At 42.8% G+C, this 22222-nt stretch overlaps 1 protein-coding gene across 1 annotated transcript in view; it reads right to left on the bottom strand.

Annotated features, from left to right (window-relative positions):
- LOC142101909 (ADAMTS-like protein 2) overlaps positions 1-21969 on the bottom strand; it is a 58327-nt gene extending 36358 nt beyond the window's left edge. The window contains exon 1 of the mRNA XM_075186341.1: positions 21647-21969. The gene's annotated coding sequence lies outside the window, so the exon portion shown is untranslated. The remainder of the gene's footprint in view (positions 1-21646) is intronic.
- Between the last annotated feature and the right edge of the window lie 253 nt (positions 21970-22222).

Raw genomic sequence — 22222 nt, 5'->3', positions numbered from 1 at the left:
TTTTGTTTGAAGAATCCATTTTTAAATAAAAACTATAATGAACTTTTTGCCTTTAATGAGAACTGTTCTGTACATGAGTTACTATAAATACATAACGTTTTAAAAAAGCATCTACATGGGTTTTCTGCCTTAAACAGCATATTAAGAATTCTTTAAACATCTAATAGTCCTATTAATTAGTGGCTGTTCTACAAATCATTATGTACTTTTCAAAAATATATCTGCAAGGTAGACAAGTACAGACACACACAGATCTCAGCATTTCTTGTGATGAGGGAGAAGGAAAAAGTCACAGTTCTCACAGAACTCATGGGGCATTCCAAAATCTCTTCTCAATACATCCCGTGATTACCATGGCAACCACAGTCACACAATACTCTAAACTGTGCATATCTATAAATCATTAATAGCAGCCTGAAGAAACAAACAAAGTACAAATGGTATTCTTTCTTGTAGGCTGCCACAGTGATTGCTGCTTTAAAGTGTAGAAAGAATCACTAATCTGACATACTAATCATGCAAATTGTTACTTTTAGTTAATTACCATTTTCTACCTCCAGCAGTTCTTCCTTAAGATCAATATCAACCTAAGCAAAGGAGAAGGAAGCAGATTCCTTAAGCGGTCTAAATCTGTTGCATTTAAATGATCCATCGGACTGTTGATATGTACTCATAAATAGGCCACGCCCACTTGCAGCATGGCAATACTTGAACAGAAACAGAAAAGCTAAAACACATCTTTATATATGTGTGAGATAACCTTGTACTCAGTAACAGTGCTCTCCTCAGCACCTGTTTCCCGGGTGCTCCACCCGACTACTTTTACTTACCACCCGGCTTCTGGAGTCCAACAGAGTCCCATTATAATAGAATAAACCAAAGTTTCTCCTACTAGAACAGGCACTATGTGAGCACTACAGCCAGCAGTGTGTGCGAGACCACTGACACCAGTCTGACCAGTCCTGGCAGGTGTGGGCAATAACCTCCAACATTTTTTATTATTATTGCATGCCTCCACCCGGCTGCTTCTTAATGCCACCCGGCTGGCAAAAATTTCTGGGGAGAACACAAAGTAAACTGTTGTATTCAGAGCTGCACCACATTGCAACAGATCTGTTAATCTTTATGAAAATATTAAAGCATTTTGTGCATCCGTTTAAATCTTCACAGCCAAAACACTACTGAAAAGTGTGACTAATTAACGGATTTGTTTCAGAGCGATGCGAGGCAAGCCTGCAGCACGGATGTTATTCAAGTGTAATTGGACTAAATGCCTTGCGTGTGGTGTACTGCAATTTGATTTCAAACATAAAAAAAAAAAAGAAAAGATTTGTGCATGTCTAGCAGAGACCATAAACCACACGACGTGCATCCAGCAGAGACAGCGTGTGTATAACTTGTAGCCAGACACCATTTACATCAGAGGAACAGCTTATGCCTGCAAGGTCCTTCTCACAAGTTAATAGAATGCTTTGGATTAAGTAAATCTATTCTTAGAGGATGTGGATACTCCATAGAGTATGTGGATGCTGAACATGATTGATTAAACATTAGAAACTTCAAATAAATCCCTGTTGTTGTTAATGTCCTAGGACAGGTAATGAGGTCCAACAAGCCATTCGTCTGGAAATAACACAAATCAGACCAGTGCTACGTCTAACTTATGTCACATCTGGTCCCCGCTTTCAGTACCCTGTCAGAGATGTGTTGAACTGCAAGGTCCCTGACTATGACAATAGAGTCTGGGAGCAGCATGCTCACAAAGCCACAACAGACAAAAATATGACAAATGTGCGGATCACAAGTAACAAAATATGATGGGTCACAGCAGGCTTAACATGACTACATTAGGTGATTTAGATCAAATTGCCCCAAAATCACTGCATGTGTAGGATCCATTGACTACCAAAAATGACCGAAATCTGTCTGGGTTTCAGTAGTTCTCCTCTGCAAATGTTAGTGTTTTTTATCCACTATCACTAGGTGCCTGCGACCATCAGCCAAAGCCTGCCAAAAACAGTCAGATCTGGTCAACTTGTCCCACGTGAAAGATTCATTCGAATGTGGAATTGTGTAGAACGGTCGGATCGGACCGTGTTTGGCCCAGAATTGAGCAACATGTGTCACTCCAGTTGTAGTGCAACTAAGGCTTCAGTATTGTCTGCCAGGAATAGGCTGGAACCCCTGGTGCAGCAGACTATGTGAGGACACTGCAGCCTGCACAAGACTCTTCGTGGAGACTTCCAGAGTCAGCCGTTGCCCATCACAGACGGTCTTTCAATCACACAACTGGTTGCACAGGACCAGAGTTGATTTGTAGACTCAAAGGGGGGTATTCAATTGTTAGCGTTAACGGAAAAAAACGAGCGCTCAAAAAATCTTAGCGTTAATACGGTAATTACTCCCTGAGCGGCGAGCTGAAATTCCGCGAGTAAACTACCGTATTAACGCTTTTCTCGCGCAATATTACCGTATAAACGGTAATATTTTTTGAGCGCTCGTTTTTTTCCGTTAACGCTGACAATTGAATACCCCCCAAAGAGGTTTGTACTGTTGGACTTTCTTAAAAGCAGCCTGTAAGGTTACAATTTTCAAAAATAAAACTACATGAAAAGTGAAAGAAGTTTGGATGGATGAAGACTTTCTATAACAGCTGAACCTACAATACGGGCTGCACATACAGCATTTCTAGGGGGCTTTAACATTTTTCTGGCCCCTTGGAGACAAGACGGAAAACCCTATAAGCAATATAACATCTGGACGGCTTCTCTTCTCCCCGATTCTTGGGTTTGTGGAGCAGAAGAAAATGTGTCCATAAAGAGACTGCGGGCAGATTATGGATACCCACACGCCCCACCTGTGAAACGTCTGTATGATTTGGGAGAATCTGAGGGAGACCCCCACTGGTCTCTTCTATGTTTTTCACTTAATACAGATGAAGGAAGATGTGGTTGGACAAATGATGTGATCTCTGCACAGCTAGGACAGAACATTCATAGCTACACTATAGGGTGAGGGGTCAAGTGAAGAGGATCCGGTACATTCTCCTCTCATCCGGATACACTGGACTCTATTTTATAGCACCTATACTCTTAGCAATGAAAATATTGGTAATAAGTTGAAGGCAGCTTAATCAATAACCATACAGGACTTTAACTCAAATGTCTTAGAGAAAGATAATACAGCGCATACAGTCTTACAAAGGGAATTAACCATGTAAATGTTTTACTGACATTGGGGAATAAAACTTTGATGATGCGATATATCATTAAATGGCAATGATGCACACAAAAGGATTTGTAAGACTGTTTTGGTATCTGTGTATTGGGAGTAACCAGTGCTGCCTACTAGAACATATATGTGGGATACAATAGTGTTACTATATAAAATAAATAATTATATTCCCATTGTAGGCTGTATAACTCTAGTTAAAGTCCATAATGATTTTGTATTAGTGAGTGTAATCATGCAGCTAGTAACATGTGTAATGCAACTTACACACAGGATTCAAATATCAAACTAATTAGTCTCTGTTAAAACCATTTGACCTAATGCAGCTGAGGCACTAGGTGATGCTTAGACATGGGAGAGAGTGCAGGACATCCAGTCAGACTAGACATTGAGCCAGCATGTGGAGAGATCTGTCCCACAGCACTGCTATTATGTCAGCAGCAAATATTTGCATTTGATTTAAGGGGTGAAGAAATGCTGTAATAGCCCTTGCAAAGATGGAGTTACGTTAATGCTTGTTACCTTAGTAAGAAAGATGGCAAACTGTGCACCCTGTCATTAGTGCCAATGTTGTAACCTAGTTACTATATAGCATTTACACTTTAGTCAGACTCAATACACTGCACCTGCTCCCAATCACCTTCACAATCAGCTTATACTACATAAGATACAAATGGATACTGAACATTACACCCAGAATGACAGCTATCCATACAAGACAATATGATAAAGAAAATACAAGCAGCATACACAACAAAAGAAGTGGTACTGTGCAGTTATTACCAGATACTGAGAAATACATCCACTATACACATCACATACTGATCTATAATACACAACAAAAGAAGTGATACTGTGCAGGTGGGCAAGAGGAAAACACAAAGCTAACTAGGTGGAGGCCTGAGTCATTTACTATACTGCAAACATCAATATGTGTAATCATCATTTAGGGATGAACAATGCAGATTGAATGATAAAGGTATAATACACCACACAACTACTACATAAGCTCCAGGAGTTTGAAATTCTTAGGACTAAAAGATGAACAGGTCCAGACAGCTTAATACAAGGTTACATTTGCTATACAAAACATGTTAATGTGAAAATTAAGTTTAGCAGATAGCCCCTTTATTTGTAGCCTCTTACCTGGTGGGGTCCTGGGGTATAACAAGCTGGTCCAGGTGCCCAGGGGTGGAGCTGACACAGACCAGGCGCAGAGTGACTGACAGATAGGGTCACACTGATAGTCACAATGTAACTTGTAATCTCCAAATAGAATGGTTATTATCCTGTACACACACAGGCTTTCATTGCCATCAATATAGTGTCTTTATATGGTTCTGTCCCTCTCTCTGTATAGTACTGACCCTGGCAGCCTGTCTGTGTCTCTCTGTATAGTACTGATCCTGGCAGCCTGTCTGTGTCTCTCTGTATAGTACTGATCCTGGCAGCCTGTCTGTGTCTCTCTGTATAGTACTGACCCTGGCAGCCTGTCTGTCTGTCCCTTTCTCTGTATAGTACTGATCCTGGCAGCCTGTCTGTGTCTCTCTGTATAGTACTGATCCTGGCAGCCTGTCTGTGTCTCTCTGTATAGTACTGATCCTGGCAGCCTGTCTGTGTCTCTCTGTATAGTACTGATCCTGGCAGCCTGTCTGTGTCTGTCTATCTCTCTGTATAGTACTGACCCTGGCAGTGTCTGTCTGTCTGTGCCTCTCTCTGTATAGTACTGACCCTGGCAGTGTCTGTCTGTCCCTCTCTCTGTATAGTACTGACCCTGGCAGTGTCTGTCTGTCCCTCTCTCTCTATAGTACTGACCCTGGCAGTGTCTGTCTGTCCCTCTCTGTATAGTACTGACCCTGGTAGTCTGTCCCCCTCTCTGTATAGTACTGATCCTGGCAGTGTCTGTCTGTCCTTCTCTCTGTATAGTACTGACACTGGCAGTGTCTGTCTGTCCCTCTCTGTATAGCACTGACCCTGGCAGTGTCTGTCCCTCTCTCTGTATAGCACTGACCCTGGCAGTGTCTGTCCCTCTCTCTGTATAGCACTGACCCTGGCAGTGTCTGTCTCGCTCTCTGTATAGCACTGACCCTGGCAGTGTCTGTCCCTCTCTCTGTATAGCACTGACCCTGGCAGTGTATGTCCCTCTCTCTGTATAGCACTGACCCTGGCAGTGTCTGTCCCTCTCTCTGTATAGCACTGACCCTGGCAGTGTCTGTCCCTCTCTCTGTATAGCACTGGCCCTGGCAGTGTCTGTCCCTCTCTCTGTATAGCACTGGCCCTGGCAGTGTCTGTCCTTCTCTCTGTATAGCACTGGCCCTGGCAGTGTCTGTCCCTCTCTCTGTATAGTACTGATCCTGGCAGTGTCTGTTCCTCTCTCTATATAGCAGTGACCCTGGCAGTGTCTGTCCCTCTCTCTGTATAGTACTGACCCTGGCAGTGTCTGTCTGTCCCTCTCTCTGTATAGTACTGATCCTGGCAGTGTCTGTCCCTCTCTCTGTATAGCACTGACCCTGGCAGTGTCTGTCCCTCTCTCTGTATAGTACTGACCCTGGCAGTATCTGTCCCTCTCTCTGTATAGTACTGACCCTGGCAGTGTCTGTCCCTCTCTGTATAGTACTGACCCTGGCAGTGTCTGTCTGTCCCTCTCTCTGTATAGTACTGACCCTGGCAGTGTCTGTCTGTCCCTCTCTCTGTATAGTACTGACCCTGGCAGTGTCTGTACTTCTCTCTATATAGTACTGACCCTGGCAGTGTCTGTCTGTCCCTCTCTCTGTATAGTACTGACCCTGGCAGTGTCTGTCTGTCCCTCTCTCTGTATAGCACTGACCCTGGCAGTGTCTGTCCCTCTCTCTGTATAGCACTGACCCTGGCAGTGTCTGTCTGTCCCTCTCTCTGTATAGCACTGACCCTGGCAGTGTCTGTCTGTCCCTCTCTCTGTATAGCACTGACCCTGGCAGTGTCTGTCTGTCCCTCTTTCTGTATAGTACTGACCCTGGCAGTGTCTGTCTGTCCCTGAGTGACTGTCTCCTCTCTGGCCGCCCCAGTCACTGTGCTCCTCGGTTCCCTCCAGCACCTTTTATAGTTGCTGTCAGACAGACTGTCAGGAATTCACACTTAGACCCACAGTTCAACCTCACTCTCTCCTGTCGCTCTCCTCCTTCCTTTATTCATTACCCTTATAATAGCCCCCCTCCTCCTCCTCCCTGTACTCTCCTCCCACAGCCCCTTTCCCAAACCCACCCTCCCTTCTCTCTACTCTTCATCCATCACTCAGCTGAACATCTCTCTATCATTTTGTTTAAGTCTGTTTTACTGTCTGGCCTGACGTCACTCATAAACAAAGCATTAACCACCAACTTGCCGGAGCAGACTACTTTGGCAATTTTTGCTGGGGTGCTAGAAGGAAATATTATTATTAATAATAATAACAATAATAATAGTTACACAAATCCCAAAACAAAAATTATATTATATAGCATCTACATATATTGCAGCGCTTTATGGAGAATATTTAATCATTCACATCAGTCCCTGTTCCAGTGGAGCTTACAATCTACATTCCCTACCACACAAGGGTTATTTAAATACTGAAGCTAATTATCCTACAAGTATAACTTTATACTGTGGGAGAAAACCCCTGCAAACACGTAAAGAACATACAAGCGCCACACTGAGAGGGCCCTGGTTGGCTGGTGCCACTGTGGAGGTTTTAAGAACCAAACCTGTTATTGTTTCAGCTAATGTAATAAATAAAAATCACCCTTTAAAAACAAGAACTTTATAAAGTTGTGAAAAAGTAGAATTTCCCCACAGTATAGGTTCTAGAAAAGTTTAGTGGGAACAGGTACGATCAAAGTGCTGGTAAAAAAAAAAAAGTTATGCAGGAATGGAGTCCTCTAAGAGGAGGTATAAGGAGTCTAGTTTCTGCCACTATGGAGTAGTTATAAGTTAGTTGGATCGGGGCAATGTCTAGACAGATTAATATCTGTACAGTGGACAACATTTGAAATTCATTTCCTGGGGGCCTTAGACAGGTGCATCCAATGACATTACACACGTCTAGCTGCCAGAAGACCTCAACGTTCCCTAAACTCCGCCATGATATGTTTACTGAATGCGGTCATTAAATATTTCATTATAAAGTCAGAAAATAAGATTAGTCAGATTTACACAGAATAATAGGAGTTGCACTGTGCAGATGGTTAAGTTTAAAAAGAAACATTTCCAGAGAGGGATCCAGGAACGTTTCTAGAAATTAGATACAATTGGCAACTATGTATCTAAAGTGTTCGTACAAGAGGAAGTAGGAGTCTCCGTATGGTGCAGCATTACACATTCATATCAGTAATACCTGCCTGGTATCTAGTTTATTATGGAGCAAATGGTGATTTCACAAGACTAGGAGAAACACGGGGATGGTAAACACATTTACCATTACAAGTAGCGCTGTCCTAGATAGTGTGAGTGTACCCTAATATAGTGTCTTGGTACAATGATTCTACACCCCTTCTCCATTATACTTACTAGTAAACACCATTTACCAGAATAGAAAAATGGAAACACAGTAAATAAACCCTGAACATAAACCAGACTGTGCCCTAAAGACAACTGACCTAATCATGTGATAGTGGGTTATACAGTCTTGTATTTGAAGGGGTTCACGCTTTAGGCCAAGTACACACTGGAGCATTTCGTTCAATAAACCAGGCAAATCAGCCGACATACGTCGGAAGTCATGTTAGTGTGTATAGTGATATGATGGTAACGAAAGTCGTTCCAAAATGTCGATTGTCGGCTCTTTTGGTTGATCGTACGGTTTAATATTTTCCGACCAATCCACCTAACAATCATGTAGTGTGTATAAGTTTCCGACAGATCCTCGAGCTGTATGTCAATGTCTGTACCAGTCCCACGCGGTGCGGTATCTGCACGTCACTCGTTTGATAATTAGGTGCTTCTAGCGGTAAAGCAATAGCAGGTGTCTGTTGCATGAATACGTACAGCATATGTCTGCCAGTTTAATTATAAACCTTTGTCAGTGCAGTGTTCTAAAAAAAAACAACTATTTATTTATACGTTTTATTTAAATGTTTTATTAACAAAATTATAATCTTTGCTCACGACAATACGGCTGTGAAAAGTTGCTGTCTGGACGGTCGGCCTTTCATTTATCATCTAAAACGTGACCAGTGTGTACGCAGTAATCCTTCGAGCAATTGGACCTTCGGTCGGAGGTAAAGTTGTTGTAGATAACACGTCGGTCGGGAAGTTGTCCAGTGTGTACCTAGCCTAAAATAAACCCTCTACTAGACTGGCCCTCCCCTCACTCACATACATCCCAGCACACTCATATATTGTGGCATATCCACTCAGGTCTTTGTGTAGCAGGAGAGATAAGACGTAACCGATCCAATCGTATGACCTCCCCTTCCGCAGAGAGCCGAGCGGTGCTGAAGGTGATCCGCAGGGGTCCTGGGCCCCTACTAAGCAGCAAATAGAGGGAAGACCCCTCCAAAGTACTACTATCGGAAAAGGAGATGATTTAGTATTCTCCCATCTGTCTAATAGCGAAGTCTGTATACAACTGTACAAATATATGGACAATCCATCGCCAGGCACTAGATCAAATGGAATATTTCTATATGGGGGGGGATGGCGCACTTTTCAACATGTGCGAGAGCCAGCGCATGCGCAGTGATCGAGCTCTCAGCTCTGAAACTGAGCAGATGGGCCTGGCATCGAGGGGCCCCACACCCTCTGAAACGGAGCAGATGGGCCTGGCATCGAGGGGCCCCACACCCTCTGAAACTGAGCAGATGGGCCTGGCATCGAGGGGCCCCACACCCTCTGAAACGGAGCAGATGGGCCTGGCATCGAGGGGCCCCACACCCTCTGAAACGGAGCAGATGGGCCTGGCATCGAGGGGCCCCACACCCTCTGAAACTGAGCAGATGGGCCTGGCATCGAGGGGCCCCACACCCTCTGAAACTGAGCAGATGGGCCTGGCATCGAGGGGCCCCACACCCTCTGAAACTGAGCAGATGGGCCTGGCATCGAGGGGCCCCACACCCTCTGAAACTGAGCAGATGGGCCTGGCATCGAGGGGCCCCACACCCTCTGAAACTGAGCAGATGGGCCTGGCATCGAGGGGCCCCACACCCTCTGAAACTGAGCAGATGGGCCTGGCATCGAGGGGCCCCACACCCTCTGAAACTGAGCAGATGGGCCTGGCATCGAGGGGCCCCACACCCTCTGAAACTGAGCAGATGGGCCTGGCATCGAGGGGCCCCACACCCTCTGAAACTGAGCAGATGGGCCTGGCATCGAGGGGCCCCACACCCTCTGAAACTGAGCAGATGGGCCTGGCATCGAGGGGCCCCACACCCTCTGAAACTGAGCAGATGGGCCTGGCATCGAGGGGCCCCACACCCCCGGAACTGAGCAGATGGGCCTGGCATCGAGGGGCCCCACACCCCCGGAACTGAGCAGATGGGCCTGGCATCGAGGGGCCCCACACCCCCGGAACTGAGCAGATGGGCCTGGCATCGAGGGGGCCCCACACCCTCTGAAACAGTGGTAGTTCTGCTGCTCATACACATAATAACAATACCAAGTACTATTAAATCTTATACTAACAGTTTCCGTACTTAGAGATCAGAATGAAATATACATAGATATGTGCATGCAGAGAGCAACATGTATATAATATATATAGTATATATTACATACAGATATGTGCGTGAGAGTAATAGGTACATGATATATACGGCATATAATACAAGCAGATAAATGCCAGAGAGTATTATATGCTGTATATAATATACATATTACTCTCTGGCATTTATCTGCATGTAATAGTTATATAATATATATGGTATATAATACAGGTAGATAAATGTAAACAGATGTTAAAACAATTTGCTCTTAAACTAGATGCGATTAAAGTAATTTTATGAATAAGAATAAGTATTAGGATGGTTATTTTCTGCACTAAAAACTAATAACAAATTGTCAGCATATAGATGTAAATTAAATGTTCAAAAATGTCAATTTTGGCCACATTGGTTAATAATAATTTATGATAATAAAATTTTCTTAAAAATATCAGTTATTTATCATTTTCATAGTGGAGTTGAATATTTGGGTTTGACTGCTTCAGCTTTCAGTGTGTGTATATATTCCCCAACCCTCCCGCATGACACAGCCCTCTCACCCTGCACAGCTGACACTTGTATTCACCACTACATCTGTTTAGTTAATTAAATAACGAGAAAGTTAATGAACATCGATTCAGCCCAGGTAAGTGTTCCCAGTCGTATGCCAACCACAGCATACAGGAGAGTAATCTGCCCATCTAACCCTATCCATAGACTGTACATTCTGTAGATACAGATACCGTGCAGAATGGCAGAGCTGGGAAGTTTCACCTCTGAGAAACCGTCTGAGCTGCCAGGAAATTCCATTCACATAAACCTTAGTATTAGCGTCGCTAACCTGGAAGAGGGAGTCTGATACTGGACGAGAGAAGCGCCCTGTGGAAGGAGGGGAACGGTATACATGGTCTGTCTTGTCTGATGGGGATCGTGTTGTGGTCTCTAGGGAGACATTAGCCACAAAGTTTGGCACTCGGCTGTATGGTTTGATCTCCCAAGTGAAAGACTAATGGAGATGTGTTACCTTATGCATGGACTGAGCCAAGCATTCTAGAAGTTGTAGAAAGAAGTTACCCATATACCAAACTTGTGGGGAGCCCCTCAGAGGGCAAAAGTGACTGAATGTGGGATGCATGAAAAACACCCCCTGACTCAGTGTGTGTGTGTTAGGGAATTTAGACTGTGAGCTCCAATGGGGCAGGGACTGATGTGAGTGAGTTCTCTGTACAGCGCTGCGGAATTAGTGGCGCTATATAAATAAATGATGATGATGATGATGATGATGATCTACTCATCGCCCCAAGGATTCTGAGGTTCTGATGCCACATGTGCCTAGCATTTCATACCCTACTCTGCTCCGTTCTCAGACAGTGGTGTATATGGTCAGGTGGTATAGTGAGGAGTTTGTATGTTCTCCCCGTGTTTGCGTGGGTTTCCTCCGGGTGCTCCGGTTTCCTCCCACACTCCAAAAACATACTGGTAGGTTAATTGGCTGCTATCAAAATTGACCCTAGTCTCTCTCTCTCTTTCTCCTTCTCTGTCTGTCTCTGTGTGTGTGTGTCTGTGTGTGTGTGTGTTTGTGTGTGTGTGTGTATTAGGGAATTTAGACTGTAAGCCCCAATGGGGCAGGGACTGATGTGAGTGAGTTCTCTGTACAGCGCTGCGGAATCAGTGGCGCTATATAAATAAATGGTGATGATGATGATGATGATAGTGTGTTTCAGGCTGTGCCCACTTGATGCCAGCTTACCATCTCACATGAATACAAATAACTATCCTTATCCTTACACATCATTCCTCATTATTTATTTAAGTTAACAGATTTAAATATAGTATATGTACATTGAAAATTGTACATTTTAGTGATTATTCTATGTTCACTTCAGTACTTTCTGTCAAACAAACCCTACAATCCCTCCCACTACCCCCAAAAAAATAAGAGGAACTTTTTGGACTTTTTACATGTAACTTAATTAGGGGAACCGCAGGAGCATGTATCTAGCGTTTTACATTCACATGCAGCCGAATTAAGGACACCCCCTTACCCCCACCGCAGCCTCATTCTGGAGAATCACAGATATAATTATTCCAGCATCTGGTGGATCACAATAAAAGTCATTATTAACATAGGGAGATGAAGTTTGAGAGAAGCCAGCAGCATTCATCATGGGCCCATCATCATTATCCATAAGGCTCTCTCTGCTCTTACAGCACCCGGCTCTCTTACTGAATAATACCGTTCTGCATAATTATTATACAGGAGCACAGCCACAGCCTGATCCATGGTGGCGATATCCAGTACGGTGACCCTCGGGGCGCCAACTGTCTATCCCTGCTCCCTCTCCATCAGAACCACAGATTACTGTACACTATTATAAACAGGCAATATAGTCATTTTGGATAGAAGCTACTTTGGAACTTTACAGCTGGCCTTAAAGCCCTTCTGCACAAGTGGAAAAAATGACTATTCTCTTACAACATAAATAATCATTTTTCAGTTATCTTTATCAGTATACAATGCCCATCTCACATGTTAGATGTACATACAATTACTTAGCTATAGTGTCCAGAACACAATAGGGCTTAGTGAGTAAGAGAACCCAATTTTCCCGCCAGAAGCCCCTCACAGTACACAGGGGGCTTATTTTACAGTCTCTACTGAGTAACCACAACGTCACCCCATTAAGACTCCCTAATGTTTTAGCTACTATAGCATCACAGACAGGGGGGTGGAAACCCCAGCAGCATGCTATTATCCTTATCCGGGATGCTCCCAAAAGGTGGATCTACTCTGAACAAAACTTCTAGCCCACATGCAATGGAAAATTTTCCGTTTAAACCACCATTACAATCAAAAATGTTGAAGGACAAACCTCACCAAAAACCACACACACACACACACACACCCCAAGGGGATCTCCCAGGACAGAACTAGGAAGACCTCCTCCGAAAAAAGATTAGAAATTCCAGACTCCCCTCAAAGCCCAGATTCCAGGGATGAGGAGTCTGTAACCACTAGAGACTTCCTTTCCATAATGAAATAAATGAATGACCTGCATGCCTCTATACACGAGGAGGTCCAACACGCCCTTCTTTAGATGCGAGGTGGCCTCCACGGGAGTCATACAGACAGCTAAATAGCAGAGTAGACAATAAAGTAGCCTAAAGCACAGAGGAGAACATGCCTCAATTCTGACAAGCTGTAACTGCCATCCGTTACCGACAAGAAGATACAGACAACCTGGACCGGAAAAATAACCTAAGATATTGGCAAGTCTGTAGAAATTCATAAGGAGCAACGATTATTATTATTATTAATATTTATTTATAAGGCGCCACAAGGCGTCCGCAGCGCCTTACAGAGACAAACAAAATTACAATACAATGGGAGACAGCACAGTACAGTAAACACAGCAACTCAGTAAGCTCAGTGCACAGCTAGAGAGGGCGGGGAAGGGGGAGGGAGGATCCGCAAACGACGGGGCCCAAGAAGGAGGGCGCGGAAGACAGGGAGACCCCCAGGGGGGAGGAGGGAGCGAGAGTGGACGTGGGGTGGAGGACCCTCCAGGAGGAGGGCTAAGTAGCTGGAGAGCAGAGTTAAAAGTGGTGGAAACAGAAGGAGAGATGGCCCTGCTCAGAGGAGCGTACAATCTAAGGGTACAATCTAAGTAGTTACAATCTAACTACTACTAGACCTGACCAACAGGACACCTAAACCCAGGACAGAGGATAAATTCCAAGCTAGGGATATGACCCTAAGCATACACTATTTCACCATCAAGGAGGCTATCCTCTAAGATGTATAGATCCTAAAGTATGAAGGCAAAACTTGCCAAATCTTTGAAGGCTTTCGCCAGTTACCTGGCCTGCGTAAGGGAAATTCGGTCCAGAGATACAACATTTGCTACTGATGGTGATTCCCTTCACCTATTCCTCAGTCACCAAGAATATCAGCTTTTGGTGAGGTCCCTGTCCAAATGTCTTTTGCAACATAAGGCCGAGAAGATTACCTCGAGAATCCTACCAGAGGCTGCTCAACAATCCAACAACACTCTGAGCACATCCACACAAAACCTCAGCTACTCCCAAGGAATGAATGATCCACAGTCCTGAGGTTTTCAAAACTATGACATCCTGACCCCTGACTAGAATACAAACTTTTTCCAGATTTGGCTTGAATTCTTGGTGAACTACACAAAATGTAGTACATGAGTTGCCTTAAAGGGTTCTAGAGAGAGTCCTCGAAACCCACATTACAGAAACAATTTCTACTTTTGGTCATCTAGCACTAATATTGCTTATAGACCTGACACTCACCACTATACCCAAGGCATTCTCCCTTCAATCCTCCTGGGCTGATGATAGGTTTGTATTCTTCCAAATATCGTCCACCTATCTGCACACCAGAAGAAGACTCAAAAGTTTACATGCCATACAGTAAACTGCGAAAAGCCTCAAGAACTGACTGCAGTTGTTGGTACACCTGGCACCATGTACTCACCAAGGGTATCATTAACTAGTTTGCCTATTTTGTTACTTGGTGACTCATGATCGTATGACTAAAATTTTTTTCAGACATTGCTCCCCGTTACCTCCTGCCCCCTCCACTGCTAAAAACATGTAAGTGACAGTACATCCACCCCCCCCGATTCACATTACTGGTTCACAGAAGGTCCACTGCATACCCCAAGACCATGGAAGAGTTATATAAGCTGTAGGCCCTTGGTTCAGATGCCTTCTCAGCTGCCTACTATACAAACAATCTGCAGCCTCTCTTCCTCCATTGTAAAGGCTCTGGAGGATAGAATTACAGTTATTCATAAGAAAGGTAAAGAGATTTAAAACTGTACAAATTACCACCCAATCTCATTACTGAATAACAATGTTAAATTATATGCCAAAATCCTTGCTCATAGATTGAACACTGCACTCCCATCCCTGGTCCATTAGACCAGGTAGGGTTTACCCTGGCCAGACAAAGGAGAATACGTGGCGAACCACTGATCTAATTCACATTTTTAACACCTGAAAAACTCCAGCTATTATTGTATCCCTGGACGCTGACAGGAGATCTAGGCAGGTTTCAAAGCTCTACATTCTCAGCCTTCAGCTAGAGTCAATGGCCCCCCCCCGAAACCCATCACTATCAAACTCCTAAACTACACCCTAATTATAGAACCCCTAGCTGTAATCATAAGGACATCGAGACATTCAGGGTATAAGAACCATTGATGACATCCTCCTAACTCTTCAGCAGCAGACAACCTCTTTTCCTAATCTTTTCAGAATGGATGGTTACAGCAATTGTTTGTTATTGAACCCCCCTGGGATGGGCAAAACATCACTTATTAATGCAGCTTTGCAGGACATAAGAAGAAAACCAAACACTTAGGGGTCTGTATCACCATCCTACGAGTCCCTCTACCAAGAGAACTGCCAGATCAATATTTCTGACAACCACTAATTATTTGTGTCAGGATTACAGATATCAAAAGGAATATCCTTCCTTATCTCCTGTATTATTTCCAAACTCTCCCAGTTAGGCTCTACTTTCTCTACTTCCAGTCATCCAAAAATGCCTCATAAAGGTTATCCGGAACATTAATACCCCCAGGAATAGATTAGTCCCCCTTAAGAAACCCACAAAGAGAGGGGTAAGCTTTCTAGATCATCTACTGCTGAGCATCTCCATCTAAGCCCGACTGCTGCTTCCTTCACCACATCTGCATCCTTATCCTGGGTAGACACAGAAGCCAACGACCTCAAGCTAACCTCCCTCTTCTGTATCTCGGCTGTCCCCAAACAGAACAAACCACATAACATTTGTTCCTACCCTGAACTTCTCAATCAAGATCTAGGAGACCTGCAAAGCCCATTTATCGATACAACCTTCGTTCCTCTTCATTTTACCACTTTGGGAAAATCCTGATTTACTTCCAGGCCTTTCCCAAGTCTCCCTTACCTGGCTCAGATCAGGAATATGATTCTTTTGCAATCTCTTGGACAGGGTTACGCTGCTCTCCTTTGGAAAATTATGTAGTAAATGTCCAACCACCACCAAAAACGGTGTGAATACTAGTAGGTTAGCCATTACATAGGGACGTTGGACAAGGTTTCCAGAGAATTCACTCACTTTGAGAAGTTGTGCATCTCTTTACCCCTAGGAAAATATCTAATCTCTTCTCTATATAGAATTGTACTCAACTGTATCCTGGAATCTAGAAGCAGACACAAGAGAGAGTGGGATCAGGACATCGTACCCTGTCCTGATGAGGTGGACTACTGGGAAATTATCAGAGAAATCATAGACACAAAGAAAATGTTTATAAAGTTTACTGTAGATGGTATTTTACTCCTGACGACCTTGCATTATGTATCAGTCTACTACTCTATTCCTGGCGTGAATGTGGACAATCAGGTAGGCTTTTACATGTCTGGTGGGCTTGCTTCAAGATCTGTTCCTCATGGGACAAGGTCAGGGACCTCCTCTCCTCACAAGAACCGCAGGTCATTCCTCCTCTGCTACCCTGCAGAGGATGCCAACACTCCACAAAAGTAGCATCCCATATCTTGGCCAGATGTCTAATAGGCACGACGAGAAAGCAGATGAAACCATCCTCAGATTATACTTGTTTATTATTGTAAACCTTCAGATCCTATAAACCAGGCCTGTCCAACCTGCGGCCCTCCAGGTGTTGTGAAACTACAAGCCCCAGAATGCTTTGCCGGTAGACAACCAGTTGATAGCTGAAAGGGCATGCTGGGACTTGTAGTTTCACAACACCTGGAGGGCCGCAGGTTGGACAGGCCTGCTATAAACATTGTACTCTACATCCTTTGGGGGTTTTTTGTCAGTATTTGATTTTATATTGATTTAGAAAATTTTGGATGCAAACAAAATTTTAAATAAAAATAATTGTTGCTTTAGCCCCCCCCCACCCCCTAAATTCAGTGTGTACGAAAGACATATTGCCACAAGAAAGTTGATAGGGTATGTGCGGTCATCTGCCAACCTCATTAAAAGCTCATGTGCGACAACAATAATTGGTGATACCCCAAAGTATAACATTTAAATATTAGCAAACGATATGGTCATTATGCGGTCTGTACTCAGACAGGCGCCACATACGTCACATGATTTGTTTTTAGGATGAAAATGAGAACAACCATTGAAGGCAGAAGACACTTGCATCACCCCATACAACCTGCGTCCTATACATTAAAAGCCGGCGCCCACTTTATTTACCTCTAGGGCGATCTGAGGGTAAAGGACGAGCTGTGTATATCTCAAATAGATTTTATATACACGTTATATCCGTATATACTGTAAGCTTGCGAGCCACGTCGTCATAAATCTTTGGCAAATACCTAGTCTCGATTTATTACTGTGTGCATGCTGGTGCTATATAAATATACCTGCTAATAATAAGAATATGTGGCTATAATACCATGTTTATATATTGCACATGTAACACGGAGGTGTACTGTGATTTCTCAAAGATTATGAAGTGAATGTGTATGATTATATATATCTATAGCTCCATCTTCTTAATCCCAATGCAAGATTGTAACCCAATTTTCCTGGTTAGGACCCTTGAGATGTCCTCCGTGTTCCTACGGTGTGGCCCTCGCCCTCTCATTCAGCAATATGTCCATCACCAGAGAGCTGCCAGGATTAGGCTTCTGGGTTGCATATTGCAATATGCGGAATGTTTTATCCAGATGTTCTTTCAGAAGCTGCTTCCGAGACAAAATAAAGCGTTCTTACAGCAACTGGACTCTCAAACACATCTGCAAGACACAATTAAATGTCTTCATTCTCTGGACGGCCTTTACATCCAATGTGATGTCATATTTTAATACATTCACATGAAATCAATTATCAAGCCACATTAGTATCTGATTTAACAGCATAATTAATGTATTGTGGGCTAGATCCATATAAGACTATGTCGGCACATGCCTAGAGTACGCTGGTTCAAGGGGAGGCAGAGGAATATTTCATTTTATTTCTATAGAACATTGCTGGCTACATCTTGCATTGGCTAGACTGAGCACAATAGATTCAATTAAGTATATATTAATTTTAACTACAATTATTTTTCATGGTCTTACCATCACATTTTATTGTTTGATCCACTGTTTATTCTATGGGGCAGATTCAATTCGGTGATGTAATCAGAGTTTTTACAAAAATCTACGCTCATTTTTCCTCGCGTCCCATAGAGGTGCACATAAAATGAGCGGAGATTTCTTATCGTAACAGTCGGCAATATGCGCATCTGAACATCGAGGACCAGTGGCACCTCGCGGTGATTGTGGTTGCAGAGATTAAAAAATAGTTGGTGTCCAACCGGAGGTCTATCTAAAAAAAGGGCGGATGAGTAGAAGCAACGAGTATGCAGCAGATATCTACGTACTCTCCTTCACACAGACAACTCACTTCCAGCGGGCATGCAAGATGTCCCATAGCCTGAACACTAAAACCCAAAGACCTTTTCATCTTTTAGGACCGGATTTTACTTTGGACATTGAGTTTTGGCCCCAAACCTTTCAGACCAGCTTCTTGCTTTGAAGTATCAGGCGAATAGTCTAACTGTGCAGGACTCCATCAGAAGAGTTCTATAGCATTATATCCTCTTGTATGGATACTGGAAGGGCATTAGGCACAAAACACATAGACTCATCTAAGCAAATATGCACATAGGCATCGCAGACTGTATCCAAACAGTGTACAAAACGTTCCCGCAGCGGGGCTTCTTTACTAAAGCTATGTACAGAGGAAAGAGGGAATGGAGAATGCAGTGTACTACAACAGGGGGGTATTAATAAACACTGTGGACCCACTATGTTGTCTCCTTCTAGAGACCTTCAAGCAGGCAGACTGCAATATCATAAAGTATCACGTGTTAAATGTATCTTTCAGCACGCAACGGGGATAACTTTGTGGAACAGGGAAGTGTTAGATTAGCGGGAGCGAAAGCAATTTCATATAGAATATATTTTTCTGTAACTAGCAAGTTAAGTACCTTTTAAGCATGCATCTAAATTTTCTTAGCTATCCTCTTACATACTATTATCTCCTTTTCAAAAACTCTCTGGTTGGCAAAGAAAAATGGCTGCCAGACAGTCAGACACAGGCTCACAGCATGCCATAAAAATGCAGTGCAGGCGGGAAGGATCTTACAGTAAACAGAGCACAGAGGGGCTTTCCAAAACGACTCTTCTCACCACACCTTGTGCCATGTAACTGTGGTTGCCATGGTAGTTCAGAATTATAAAATATTAATAGCAAAAGAAAAAAGAAAAGAAAAGAAAATGAGACAAGGGAAAATGGTAAGTACCACCATTCTTCTTATAGTCTTCCACAATGATTTATGTAAAAAATAAATAAAAAGAAATCACCAGAATTTTTAATTGGATTGTTGGTTCAAGTCGATGTCTCGCCAAACGTCTAGGTCACTCTCTTGCATCCATATGCATCAAAGGCGTGTCCCATAATCAGGCAGGACCCCATGATGCTGATTATAAGCTGAACTTGCATTAGAGATTATTGTGCTATGTCCATACTCTGATCTTTTCAGAACTGCAGTGGGTGTAATGAACACGGGGGAGCACGTTTTGATGCATGATTAAACCTATTTCTGCTATTCGTATACACTGGAGCATGGCTCTATTTTTACATTATGGATTATATTTTTTGGAGAATGACAAAAATGTGCTTGTAAGAGAAAAATAGAAAACATACCCTCAAAGTGCTGTCTCCATTCAGATCTGGACTCGCCAACTCAACTCAGCCAGAATCCTACTGAAATGGTTTCTCTTCGGTACCTTATTACAGTATGGGGGCGGTGTCAGAGTTTTATATTTTGTACTGCTATTTTATGGGGCTTAGGTGCCCATACTATTGCAGCTCTGTCCCACGGGACATAGCGAGTGAGGTGTTCATATTGGTTTATTTTGTGTGAATAAAAGGCTCTAATGCACCTGCTGGAAGCGATTCTGTTCCTCAGACCCACAAACAGAGCACATAACATAGGGTGAAGCCTTTATATTGTTCTTGTTTGTGATGACCACAGTGTGGATAGATAATCTCTTTATTCCCATCACTGATCTTCCCTCTGTGGCCTGCACATTACACATAACTGCAGAGGGAACGTCTCTTTTCATCATCTTAGTTTACTGGGGCAAACATGGAACGGCTGTGTCTGAAATAATGGAAATGTAACTGCGCTCTATACAGCAAATGACACGTTACGTGTATGTACAAGGACACCGATGGAGAACAATTTGGAAGACAAGTCAGCAGGATGCAGCTGTGTAATCCGAGTGGATTTTACGGATGTATTTCTTCAGGATAAGAACTAGTGTCAATATTCAACATTTACTAATTGTACTTTCATAACATCGCAGCTGCACTTATTTTACCTTCAACAACAAAATAAAAAATAAATAAATAAATAATATAACATAATAATGTGGGGGAAAAAACAGGGGTTCCCCATTCACAATTTACCACACTTATTACTGGTAATATAAATGATAGTTATTTTCATATGAGAAACAATAAACTACTTAGACAAACAGAGCAAGTAGCATGTACCCTTCACCTGAACACTGTGGAGGCAGCCAATCAGCACGCTAGGAAGCAAGGAGTGATGTCAGCAGTTACTAGCCAATGATCAGTCCCCAGCTGCCTCTCTTTGTTGGTGACGGCAAGGTCGGATTATCCTATAGGCTGACTAGGCTGCAGCCTATGGCACAAGGCTTTTGGGGGTGGAAATTGTGTGACAGGGAGAGCTATAAACTGAAATTAATTTTAAAATATAAATGAATATTTTAGCTAAAAACAAGTTTCTTTTTCCCTGTAGTGGAAGGCGAGGGGGCGATATGAGCGTATTATGGCACCTGAACCCTTACTCAGGCCATGGTGACCGATGCACTGTAAGGAATGGTCACAGTGCTAGTCAGGTAAAGAATTTTTAACAATTCCAATTACGACAGTGAATCGTATTGTTGGGTCTTTGATGCAGGATCCAATCCAGGCCCCCGATGGTCTGTTACCTCCCCAAGAACCATGTGACCCAAGTGTCTTTCACACAATAATCATTGTAAGGATATTAATTTGAAAGTGCAGCAGTCCTGCAAAATTTTATTATATACAACTCCTAACAGGGCACTGGCCCATCATACGCAGAAGTGTTAACGTGCACAGGGCGTTTAGGGCCAGAATCAGTGAACCTTACCCAGCCGTCTGTGGCTGAAGGCTCTATGTCAGATTTATTATGTCCGTGATAAGTAATTCTGCCACACACGTGTTGTACATGAAGATTGTGAGTTGTGGAATTTGTGGCAGAGCTGATTGTCTCATTTCAGAATTAATATTCTGGATGTAAAATAATCTATACACACGTCCAACTTAACGCAGGTGGACTACAGTGTACTACAATAGGATTACTGACAGGAAGTCCTGCATTCACTGGAAAAAGATCATCCCCCATAATCACAGCTCTCTCACATACCAACTTCATACAAGTTTGTGAAACTTTCACATAATATATTTGTAACTTTTACTAGAGGCTTTTTATGCTCATATGGTCCTCATCATCATCATCATCATCATCATCATCATTTATTTATATAGTCCCTAAAATAAACATTGTACAATTTAAAAACAATCAGTTTCTGTTTTTTTTTTTGCCAAATATAATAAAGTTTTCCAAAGTCTCTTTATAAACGGTCAACAAAAGCAAGCAACCTACCATCTTATTAAAACCACTTGGCCACTAGGGTGCACTGTTGTATTGACGTGTATGGAAAATATTTACGTTCCATCTGGGCTGTGTACCTGTCAGACTGGCAACTTTGTAGCTGACATGAAGGAAACGCTGCAGTCAGCAATCTGGTCTAGCGTTCACAAGTGCTGACATTAACTTTGTTATGTAGCTGCTGATGTTCCTGTCACAATTGCAGCCATCTGAATCAAGAGGAAAATATGATTTTGTGACCTTAAATGTTACATCTCTCAGGGAAGTTTATTTTTATTTATTTGTTTTGTATTTAATTCACAATTTTCTGCAAATAGAAACAAAAGAGTTAAAGAATGAAACATTTGTGACTGAGGAGAAAGTCACACCTACAAAATAATGAAACAATTGAAACTCATGTACTAAAAGTAACATGCAAAAAGCATAACAACACAACAACACATCAGTCCCACAAAGTGGAAAAGCATCAGAAATACCTCCTACAAATAAGAATCTTTTTCTCATGAATAAATGGGAGACCTACTATTAAAAAAATAGCACCAATATAACAATACAACAAAAGGTTCTTAT

The sequence above is a fragment of the Mixophyes fleayi genome, chromosome 9, assembly GCF_038048845.1.
Source record: "Mixophyes fleayi isolate aMixFle1 chromosome 9, aMixFle1.hap1, whole genome shotgun sequence".
NCBI classification, from domain to species: Eukaryota; Metazoa; Chordata; class Amphibia; order Anura; family Limnodynastidae; genus Mixophyes; species Mixophyes fleayi.
Note: the sequence above shows the minus strand (reverse complement) of the source record. Positions and strands in the feature narration are given on the sequence as shown.